The following is a 12,525-nucleotide window of genomic DNA, read 5'->3' as shown; positions in this document are numbered from 1 at the left end:
GGTTTTGAAGCACGGATCCTCATGGATCCTCACGCTTTTTGCATTGGGCTACCCCAAACTCACCGTCAAATCACACATCATTCCCAGGGGCACAGCCTGCACCACAAAAATCACGGATACATGGCTTCCTGGCCACTCCGTGGCCCAAAAACATGGTTTTCAAGCACGGATCCTCATGGATCCTCACGCTTTTTGCATTGGGCCAACCCAAACTCACTGTCAAATCACATGTCATGTCCAGGGGCACAGCATCCACAACAAAAATCACGGATCCACGGCTTCCTGGCCTCTCCATGGCCCAAAAACGTGGTTTTCAAGCACGGATCCTCATGGATCCTCATGCTTTTTGCATTGGGCCAAACCAAACTCACCGTGAAATCACACATCATTCCCAGGGGCACAGCCTGCACCACAAAAATCACGGATCCATGGCTTCCTGGCCACTCCATGGCCAAAAACGTGGTTTTGAAGCACGGATCCTCATGGATCCTCACGCTTTTTGCATTGGGCCAACCCAAACTCACTGTCAAATCACACATCATGTCCAGGGGCACAGCATCCACCATGAAAAACTGAGATCCACGGTTATCTGGCAGTGGCATGGCCCAAAAACGTGGTTTTCAAGCGCGGATCCTCATGGATCCTCACGCTTTTTGCATAGGGCCAACCCAAACCCACTGTCAAATCACATATCATAGCCAGGGGCACAGCCTACACCACAAAAAACTCGGATCCACGCCTGCCGGGCTATACCGTGGCTCAAAAACGTGGTTCCGAAGCATGGATCCTCATGGATCCTCATGATTTTTGCACAAGACCAGCCCAAAGTCACCATCAGATCAAACATCATGGCCAGGGGCACAGCATCCACCACAAAAATCACGGATCCATGGCTTCCTGGCCATACCGTGGCCCAAAAACGTGGTTTTGAAGCATGGATCCTCATGGATCCTCATGATTTTTGCACAAGATCAGCCCAAAGTCCTCATCAGATCAAACATCATGGCCATGGGCACAGCATCCACCACAAAAATCACGGATCCACGGCTTCCTGGCCATACCGTGGCCCAAAAACGTGGTTCCAGACCACGGATCCTCATGGATCTTCATGCTTTTTGCATTGGGCCACCCCAAACACACTGTCAAAACACACATCATAGCCAGGAGCACAGCCTGCACCACAAAAAACTCAGATCCACGGCTTCCTGGCCATATTGTGGCCCAAAAACGTGGTTTTGAAGCACGGATCCTCATGGATCCTCACGCTTTTCACATTGGGCCACCCCAAACTCACTGTCAAATCACACATCATGGCCAGGGGCACAGCCTGCACCACAAAAAACTCAGATCCACGGCTTCCTGGCAACACCAGGGCCCAAAAACATGGTTTTGAAGGACGGATCCTCATGGATCCTAACGCTTTTTGCATTGGGCCACCCCAAACTCACCGTCAGATCACACATCATGTCCAGGGGCACAGCATCCACCACAAAAGACTAGGATCCACGGTTATCTGGGAACGCCATGGCCAAAAAACGTGTTTTTGAAGGACGGATCCTCATGGATCCTAACGCTTTTTTCATTGGGCCAACCAAAACTCAACGGCAAATCACATATCATAGCCAGGGGCACAGCCTACACCACAAAAAACTCTGATCCACGGTTATCTGGCAACGCCATGGACCAAAAACATGGTTTCGAAGCACGGATCCTCATGGATCCTCATGATTTTTGCACTAGATCAGCCCAAAGTCACCACCAGATCAAATATCATGGCCAGGGGCACAGCATCCACCACAAAAATCACGGATCCACGGCTTCCTGGCCATACCGTGGCCCAAAAACGTGGTTCCGAACCACGGATCCTCATGGATCCTCATGATTTTTGCTTTGGGCCAACCCAAACTCACTGTCAAATCACACATCATAGCCAGGAGCACAGCCTGCACCACAAAAAACTCAGATCCACGGCTTCCTGGCCATATCGTGGACCAAAAAAGGTGGTTTTGAAGCACGGATCCTCATGGATCCTCACGCTTTTTGCACTAGATCAGCCCAAACTCACCATCAAATCACACATCATGGCCAGGGGCACAGCCTGCACCACAAAAATCACGGATCCATGGCTTCCTGGCCACTCCATGGCTCAAAAACGTGGTTTTGAAGCACGGATCCTCATGGATCATCACACTTTTTGCATTGGGGAACCCCAAATTCACCCTTTATTCACATATCTTGTACATAACCACAGATCTGACCACAAACATCATGGATCTACTGCTTCATGGCCCTGGCCAGATGCTACCCTGGATATATTGGCCAATTTTTAGGTGGGTGTGCTGGGATGGAGGAAACGTAGTTGGCTGAATCTCTGTCCTTTAAAGATGGGCGTCCAATGGCTGGGCCAGAATAATTTCAGTTTGGTTTGCCAGCTCCCAGCTCTTCATGGGGCGCAATAGTCACCTGTAGCTGCCATAAGGAGTCCCTGTGTGATCCTGGATGCTTCTGTCTCTATGGAGGCATTGGTCACAAATGTAGCCAAACTGGAATTTTTGAATCTATGTCAGGTTAGGCAATCGGTACCGTACCTGTCCCTTTCCAACCTAGCCATGGTGATCCATGCAGTAGTCACCTGCATACAGTGGTACCTCGCAAGACAAATGCCTCGCAAGACGGAAAACTCGGAAGACGAAAGGGTTTTTGGTTTTTTGAGCTGCTTCGCAAGACAATTTTCCCTATGGGCTTGCTTCGCAAGACGGAAACGTCTTGCAAGTTTGTTTCCTTTTTCTTAACACCGTTAATACAGTTGCGACTTGACTTCGAGGAGCAACTCGTGGTAGCCTTTTTTGAGGTTTTTGAAGACTTTGGTGATTTTTGAAGCTTTTCCAAAACTTTTCCGACACCGTGCTTCGCAAGACGAAAAAAATCGCAAGACGACAAAACTCGCGGAACAAATTAATTTCATCTTGCGAGGCACCACTCTACTAGACTACTTTAACTTGCTGTACACCTGAGCCGGGGAGTGCAGGGTATAAATGTGTGTGTGTGTGTGTGTGTGTGTGTGTGTGAGAGAGAGAGAGAGAGAGAGAGAGAGAGAGAGAGAGAGAGAGAGATAGATGCAGGGCTACCCTTGAGACTGCTCCAGAAACTCCAAATGGTCTAAAATGCAGATGCATGAGTTCTTACTTGGACTTTTTGGAGAGCCCACATTCAGTTGGTTGTTCATCAGCTGGATTGGCTCCAGGTGGAGTATCAAATCAGGTTCAATGTTTTGGTGCTAATCTTTAAAGCCCTAAACAGTCTGTGACCTTTCTTATCTGTGGGAATTATCTTCCAATACACCCCCATGAGTGTGACGCTCATCTAACAACAACCTACTGGTGGTCCCTGGCCCAAAACATATCCAGCTGTCCTCAACCAGAGCCAGAGCCTTTTTGGTGGAACACTTTGTCTAATGAGACCAGGGCTCAGTGCAATCTATCTCAGTTCTCTCACTTGTCATGGTGGGTGGGCTTGCACATTCCTATGACCTTTGTGAGCGAAGCCGTTGGGAATCTCGTACTCCCAGCAGGGTCACCCAAGGTGGTAAGGTCAAAGAAAATTAAATATGCTCAGAGTCCTGTAGTGATTTCATGCTCTTTATTGCAGCTTGTAAAACAGTGACTGAATTTTCCCCAAAACCTCAGGCTTTTATATACATTATTTACACAATGAGTCCCGTCTGACTGGCTGATTCTGCTTCCCTCCTGGAGCCTGATTGGTCTTTTCCTGCAAGCCAATCAGTTCTTGCATTCTAGGATCCTACTTGCCTATTGTTCTAGGATCCAAGCTTAGTACATAACAGGGAAGGAGCTAGACAAAGAATGATCCAAGAAGTCCTCAACGGCAGAACAGACGGGTGATAACAAGCAGTGTGTTACAACGGCTGTGAAGGCAGATGAAGGCTGCAGCAGATAGGATCCACCAGTTCGTCGTGACTACTCATGCCATCAGAACAGAGCCCTACTGCGAAGACTGTGCGTTGGTCAGTGTGCACTGATCTACACACATAAAACAAATTCACGCACAGGCATCTTCCAAAAACCCAACCCCCCCAAACCCTCCCCCCCATGGCGATCACTAAATGGCTACGGGGGCAGGAATGTGAAGCCCCTAGTCATGAACCGACACATGGGCGTTCAGTCGTTCTGACTCAAGGAATGAGGCAGTTGAGCAGCTCAGCAGCTGTATCCATGACTGAGCAGCCCCTTTTAGGATCCACTATGCTCACCCCGAAAAGGGGAAGGGGCTGGAAACAGTGCCCTAAACATAGTATGCCTCCCTTTTTCCCTGACTGGATTACCGCGTCCAGGTGGAATCTCTTTTCCCATAGTTTGAATCCATTATTCTGCATCCTAGTCTCTAGAACAGCAGAAAACAAGCTTGCTCCCTCTTCAACATGACATCCCTTCAAATATTTAAACATGGCTATCATGTCACTCCTTAATCTTCTCTTCTCTAGATTAAACAAATCCAGCTCCCTAATTCTCTCCTCATAGGGCTTGGATTCCAGACCTTTTACATTTTGGTCACCCTCCTCTGGACATGTTCCAGCTTGACAATATCCTTCTTCAACTGGACACAGTATTTCAGGTGTGGTCTGACCAACCAGAATAGTGTGGTAGCATTCCTTCACTTGATCTAGACACTATACTCCTATTGATGCAGCCCAGAATTGCATTGGCGTTCTTAGCTGCCACATCACACTGTTGACTCATATTCAGCTTGTGGTCGACTAAGACTCCCAGATCCCTTTCACTGGTACTGTTGTCAAGCCAAGTGTCCCCCACCTGTGCATTTCATTTTTTCTATCCAGGTGTAGTACCTTACATTTCTCCCTATTGAATTCCATATTGTTGGTTTTGGCCCAGCTCTCTAGGCTATTCAGGTCATTTTGAATTCTGACCCTGTCCTCTGGTGTATTAGCAACTCCTCCCAGTTTGCAGTCATTTGCAAATTTGATTAGCACGCCCTCTATTCCATCATCCAAATCATTTATAAAAATATTGAATAGCACCAGGCCCAGGACAGAACCTTGTGGAACCCCAATAGTCATTTTTTTCCAGGATGAAGGTGAGCCACTGATGAGCAATCTTTGGGTTCAGCCCGTCAACCAATTACAAATCCACCTAACAGTAGCTTTGTCTGGCCCACATTTTACTAGTTGTTTTGCAATAATATCATGGGGGACCTTTTCAAAGGCCTTACCAAAGTCAAGGTAAGCTGGTACAAGGGAAAGCAGGATTGTAATTACCGTAAAAATTACTGATCACTTTGGATCAGCAGTCTCAACCTAACCCGCTATGTGGGGAGAGCCACATGTTCCTTTGGAAGGCAAGTGGAATACAGTGTGATATACTGACAGCTGTTTTAAAAGATGTATCTGTAACTTAAAATCCAGTATCAGAAAAAAACAAAAATAGATGGTCCCTGTGTGGATAGTCATGTTTGCATGATGGGGCCACCTCCAGTGACCATGTGGCCTGATATAAGAGGGTTCTAAAATCAGTCCTGAAAGTAGACTGATTGAGAATGACACACTCATAGCTTTTGCTCTGCCATTAACAAGGTGAGCTGAAGCAAATTATTGCCTCCCTTTGGGCTTAGCAATATTTCCTACAGCATTCTTGTTGAAGGGCATTGGAGAGTTAGGTGAGGGTCACTTTTCTGTTTTTCCATCAAGCCCCCAGACAAGAATGCTACGGCATCAGCCCCAAACACTCAGTCTCATAACAAAAAATACTCAACGGAGTTAGGGCTGAGGGTAGGGGAAGTACAATCATGATCTTTACAGTCCTCTAGAAGCTGACCCTTTTGGTCATTGTGGTCATGGAGCCAAATATCTGTTCCCAAGTTTAAAGATCTAAACAAGTAAAGAACAAGCTTGCCCTTTACATGCAAAAGGCCTGAAATTCAGCCCATTGGGCAACGGATCATGGGGCTGGGAGGAGGGAGGTAAGGACTAGCACCTTCTCTGCCCTTCACCTCCAACAGCTACACCTGAAAGATTCATGATGGGGTTCGATTTGAGAAGCTGAATGTTTATAAAGGCACTTAGCCAATTTCTGCCACAGAAATTCTGAACAGAAACACTCTGCAGGATCAGCCCCCAAAAGAAACTGCTCTATGGTCTCTGTGTTGGGAAATGGGAACAGATCTTGCTCATCACCAACCTTCCCTCCACAAATCAGTATCACTACGAGGCTGAACTGAACAGCTTGCTCCAGAGTTTTAAGAGATACGTTTCTGTGGTGTAGTGGTTAAGAGGGGTGGACTCTAATCTGGTGAGCTGGGTTCGCTTCCCTGCTCCTCCACATGCAGCTGCTGGGTGACCTTGGGCCAGTCACACTTCTCTCTGAACTCTCTCAGCCCCACCTACCTCACAAGGTGTCTGTTGTGCGTGTGGAAGGGAAAGGAGATTTTTAGCCACTTTGAGACTTCTTCAAGTAGAGAAAAGCAGGATATAAAAACTAACTCCATAAATAAGAATTCTATGAAAAGGACCATCCCTGCCATGATGATGAAAACTATATGTTTGGATTTTGCTGTATTATACCAACCTGTGGAATATGACAGTTCGCAGTTTCAAAATCTATTTGGCCACAGTGGATTGACAGTCTGGACACACGAAAACCTCTGGAAGATCTTTTGAATCAATGCCTATGCGAAAGCAGTGGTACCAGTCCTTGCAGTTTCCTTCACAGTAAACCATAGTTAGGTCACCACTGGGCCTCCTGCACCCTTCCTTCAAGAAACATAGTGACCAGCAGCCTTCGAACAAGGAAGGTAAAATATCTGAGCAATAGGTTAGTGTATCCTTCCATCCCTCTGGGCATGATCGAGACACAGTAATGTAACTCTCGTTCAATATTTGTCTCTTTGGGAGGAACAGCATCAATTTCCACTTGAAAATATTTGTCTTGTCTTTCGAAATAGGTTTTCCCACAGGAACGGGGTGTCAGAGACAGAAATAATCGGAGAGGTTCATTGACTGTGAATGGAATATTTTGACAGATAACTAAAGAAGAGAAATAAACTGATTCCAATGTTGCCTTTTGCATTCTAATGAAACAAAATATCTGAAAAATGAAAGTAATTTTCCTTTGCTGGACTTGCCTTAAAGAAATGGATACAAATAGAAATTGCTTCCTCTAGAGGGAGCCTGTTAAATTGTTGCTACAGTCTACTTGAGGACTCAACAACTGTCAGATTAAGATCGTGGGACCAGACTTGTTTGACCTTGATTAAGTATGAGCAGGAAGGAAGTTTGGGTGCTTGCTTTATGCAAGACAAATGCCTTGCTGGAACAGATGCATGAAAAGATGGATTTGATGAATGAGAAAATGGACTTGGTGACTGTTGTGGTTTATAACTGTGGACAAGCAGGGAATATTGAGACAGAAACCATTCAAGGACCAACCTATGAACCTGTATTGACTGGGCAAGTGCAGAAGATAATGGAGGAGGATGTGGCCGCATCTCAAACATTACAAATGGAGAGACCCGAGGCCCTACAGGAGCATAAACCGCTGTCATTGAAGATTGAAGTTGGAGTGGGCCAGGGGGAGTCTTGAGCTGAGGAGGTTCTTAACTTTGGAGAGACTTTGAAATATGCTTTTAAATATCTTTTGGAGTACACTGATGACTGTGGAGAGTGGAACTGTGGGGAATGGGCGGCTTTGATGAAGGGAGAGGGAGACAATTTTGGATTTGAATCCCCCAGAGATCTGCTCCCCAATGAGAAAGGGAAGAAATTAAGAAAGAGACCAACAATCGACAAGGAAAAGGGCAAGTATAAACAAAAAGAAGAAGATTTGCAGAAGGGGCATGGAAGAGACTTAAGAGCCTCGGACATAAGACTTCCAGGTTGATGGACTAGATGGAATGGACAGTAAGGACTGACACGACCCGGGACCAGGAAGAAAAGACGCTGGATGAAGATTGGAAGAAAATTTATAAAGAAAACTTTTTATTGGGGGAATTAGCATAAAATGAATGAATATTAGGGAAAATGTTGGAAGGAAACTATATGACTCTAGCAGAATATATCAGGAGTTATGGATAACTGAGCATTAAGTTTTAAGCCTTAAGGCATTTTATGGTAAGACAAGGTTAAATAAATTAAGGTAATTTGAATAACAGAATATGGGGAAAGATGGAAAGGATCTGTTGAGTTAAATAATAGGTTAAATTGATAAGATAAATTATTTAACAAAAATTGAGAAAGATGGAAAGAATTTGCTGAAATAATTAACTAAACTAGAATACAAAAAGGGAGGTGTGAGGAGGTCAATGAAACAAGCAAATGGAAGTTGGAGATATGTAACCCGGGATTTGTGTTTTTTGTTTTATTTCCTTTTTTGCCGTATTGTTGTATTTTTTTTTCTCTTTTCATGTACTGTAGTTGTTCTCTATTTTCTTTTTTTTTGTAATTTTGAAATTATTAATAAATATTACATACTTAAAAAAAAAAAGGTTTCCCCACAGTACTGTATTATTTCTTTTGCAATCCAGGGTCTAATGGCAGCCATATCCTTTTGTATGAACTGTAATTGGATGTTATTGCATCAATCACAGAGTGGTTCAATCCATGTTTGGAATCTAGATAGAACATGTTCTTCCTTTTAAAAATGATTACTATCAGTATCCAGTGGACTTCTCTGTCATTTACTGGAATAATCAAAACATCTTTCTTTAGCATTCCAAATCTCAAACAGTTCTTCAGAGCTTACACTGGCAATCTTTGACATATCTGCATGAAGCGGCAAGTATGGTAAGTGGGAAAATTGTTCCATCATGACCTAGCTCTTTGGCCATGATCACCCTGGAGGCAAGAAAGGCATCTATTATGCGATCATTTATCCAGTTTGATCCTTTCAGTGTGGTTATGTCATAGTCATACACACGGATGTTGCCAACTGAACCCACAAGTCCCATGGTTTGTAGACTGAGTGTGGGGAAGGTACAGTTGTGCCATGGGGAAACTGATGTACAAATCAGTGATTTGTCCAAATACTTCTCACTTTGTGTTGAGAATATGGGGCTGCTATCAAAAGAATCAATATTGGTCACTGTTAAATCCTCTTTCCCACTTTTTGGAGTGGAGGTCATCTGAGGCTGAGTGCTTTCCAGGTGTCTCATAGTCAGTTGGTGATCTTAAGGAGTCAAACCCCTCAGCAGCCTGCACTGAGTCAGCTGCTGGAGCTACTGTTATCTTTTCCTGCAGCCTGGGGAACTTTCTTCCCGATCTACTCTTCTGTCTTTTATTTCACTTCAACTGTGTGAGCTGCAACTGGCAAGGCTTCCCTGGTTCTGGTGGCATGCTGATAGATTTTGTGGCAGCTATAATATGGTAACAAGTCCTGGCTGATGGGTGCACACGCAATGTCCTGTACGGACTGTGCATGCATGACAGCCCGTATGGCCGCTGTGCGTGTGGCAGCCCGTATGGTCGCCAGGAGAGCGGCTGCCCATACAGCCTGTACGACCGCCGTGAGAGGGGCTGCCTGTATGGACGCTACGCGAGCAGCAGCCTGTACAGTCACTGCGAGAGCAGCTGCCCATATGGCCCATACGGTCGCTGCGAGAGGGGATGCCTGTACAGTTGCCGCAAGAGCGGCAGCCCACATGGACGCCGCACAAGCGGCAGCCGGTACAGCGACCGTACTGTCACTCTCCCCCCAGCATGGCACCCCGGGGCACCATCACCCCGCTGCCCCTTCATATGTCCCTGCAGTCAATCAAATGTACTATGAACAATCTGAAGTCATGCTGGGCACAATTCACCACTAATCCTGTTCTTTTTCTAAAAACATGTGGTGGACTCCAGGAAAGCTGTCAGCAGGCACCATGATGCCCATGGGCACCACATTGGAAACCCCCTATTTCAAAGTTTGCACTGACAAAATATGTTGGCAAGAAAACTTGCAGTTAAACCTCCATTTATAATTACCACCCCCGCAAAGCAACCAACTTTTGTCCCAGAACCATTTGTAGCTGAATTGACGCAAGACAGGTGATTGTTTTTCATGGTTACTTTGGTGGTCTCCATCTAGTTGGTTTGATAATTTACATTCACAGGTAAGATCATCACAATCTCTGCCTTGGATATTCTTGAGGTTTAGCAGCGTCAAAAATTTCCAGGTGCTGTTCTTCACAGTGGAAGCTATGAATATGAATGTCATTTTAATTCAATGTTCTTGCTAATGCAGAACCATTTCAGATAGTGTTTGTATTTCGGTCATTCCATGGACATTGGTGTGATCTTACAATATAATTTGGTGGAGTCCATTTAACAATCATGCCAATCCATGAGGATTAAAGTATTTAATATAGTGTTTGTTCCTTGGCTGTGCTCTGTGGTTTTTGTGGTTCATTCTGTGGTCATATACATCATGTATGATTTGATAGTGATTTCAGGGTGACCAAACATAAAAAACCTAAGGATCCATGGGGATCTGTGCTTCATGAGAATCTTTTTACAGCATGGCAGTGCCCCAAAGTGATCTGGCCATGAGCAGCATAGATGGTCGGGTAAGGAATATGGGGAGACCAAGAAAACTGTGGAGCCGTAAATTTAAAATATATATATATATATATATTCAATTTTATAAGGATAGGGAAGTACAGAAAGGGAAAAGGGGGAGGGGATAGATATATAGATAGATTAGAAATTTAAAAGACCTATAAAGATTATCAAATCCTACAAAGTACTACTACTACTACTACTAATATATTTGTACCCTGCCCATCTGGCTGGGTTTCCCCAGCCACTCTGGGTGGCTTCCCCCCCAAAAAAAATGAAATAAAAATACATTAAAAAGTCACACATTAAAAACGTCCCTAAACAGGGCTGCCGTCAGAAGTCTTCTAAATGTCAGGTAGTTGTTTATCTCTTTGACATCTAATGGGAGGACATTCCACAGGGCAGGCGCCACTACCAAGAAGGCCATCTGCCTGGTTCCTTGTCGCTTTGCTTCTCACAGTGAGGGAACCACCAAAAGGCCCTTGGTGCTGGACATCAGAGTCTGGGCAGAACAATGGGCGTGGAGATGCTCCAAAAGCATGAGGATCCATGAGGATGCGTGCTTGAAAACCACGTTTTTGGGCCATGGAGAGGCCAGGAAGCCGTGGATCCGAGTTTTTTGTGGTGGATGCTGTGCCCCTGGACATGATGTGTGATTTGACAGTGAGTTTGGGTTGGCCCAATGCAAAAAGCGTGAGGATCCATGAGGATCTGTGCTTGAAAACCACGTTTTTGGGCCATGGAGTGGCCAGGAAGCCGTGGATCCGTGTTTTTTGTGGTGCAGGCTGTGTCCCTGGCCATGATGTTTGATCTGATGGTGACTTTGGGCTGGTCTTGTGCAAAAATAATGAGGATCCATGAGGATCCATGCTTCGGTACCACGTTTTTGGGCCACGGTATGGCCAGGCAGGCGTGGATCTGAGTTTTTTGTGGTGTAGGCTGTGCCCCTGGACATGATGTGTGATTTGACAGTGAGTTTGGGTTGGCCCAATGCAAAAAGCGTGAGGATCCATGAGGATCCGTGCTTCAAAACCACGTATTTTGGGCCACGGTATGGCCAGGAAGCCGTGGATCCATGATTTTTGTGGTGGATGCTGTGCCCCTGGCCATCATGATTGATCTGATGGTGACTTTGGGCTGGTCTTGTGCAAAAATCATGAGGATCCATGAGGATCCATGGTTCGGAACCACGTTTTTGGGCCACGGTATGGCCAGGAAGCCATGGATCCGTGATTTTTGTGGTGGATGCTGTGTCCCTGGCCATGATGTTTGATCTGATGGTGACTTTGGGCTGGTCTTGTGCAAAAATCATGAGGATCCATGAGGATCCGTGCTTCAAAACCACGTTTTTGGGCCACGGTATGGCCAGGAAGCCGTGGATCCGTTATTTTTGTGGTGGATGCTGTGCCCCTGGCCATGATGTTTGATCTGATGGTGACTTTGGGCTGGTCTTGTGCAAAAATCATGAGGATCCATGAGGATCCGTTCTTCAAAACCACGTTTTTGGGCCACGGAGTGGCCAGGAAGCCATGGATCCGTGATTTTCATGGTGCAGGCTGTGCCCCTGGAGATGATGTGTGATTTAACGGTGCGTTTGGGTTGGCCGAATGCGAAAAGTGTGAGGATCCATGAGGATCCGTGCTTCAAAACCACGTTTTTGGGTCACGGTATGGCCAAGAAGGCGTGGATCCGAGTTTTTTGTGGTGCAGACTGTGCCCATGGACATGATGTGTGATTTGACAGTGAGTTTGGGGTGGCCCAATGCAAGAACTGTGAGGATCCGTGAGGATCCATGCTTCGAAACCACGTTTTTGGGCCATGGTGTGGCCAGGAAACCGTGGATCTGAATTTTTTGTGGTGCAGGCTGTGCTCCTGGCTATGATGTGTGATTTGACAGTGATTTTGGGTTGGCCCAATGCAAAAAGCGTTAGGATCCATGAGGATCTGTGGTTCGGAACCAC

Source organism: Podarcis raffonei, chromosome 11, assembly GCF_027172205.1.
Source record: "Podarcis raffonei isolate rPodRaf1 chromosome 11, rPodRaf1.pri, whole genome shotgun sequence".
Taxonomy (NCBI): Eukaryota; Metazoa; Chordata; class Lepidosauria; order Squamata; family Lacertidae; genus Podarcis; species Podarcis raffonei.
The sequence above is the reverse complement of the archived record's forward strand: the minus strand, read 5'-3'. Positions refer to the sequence as shown.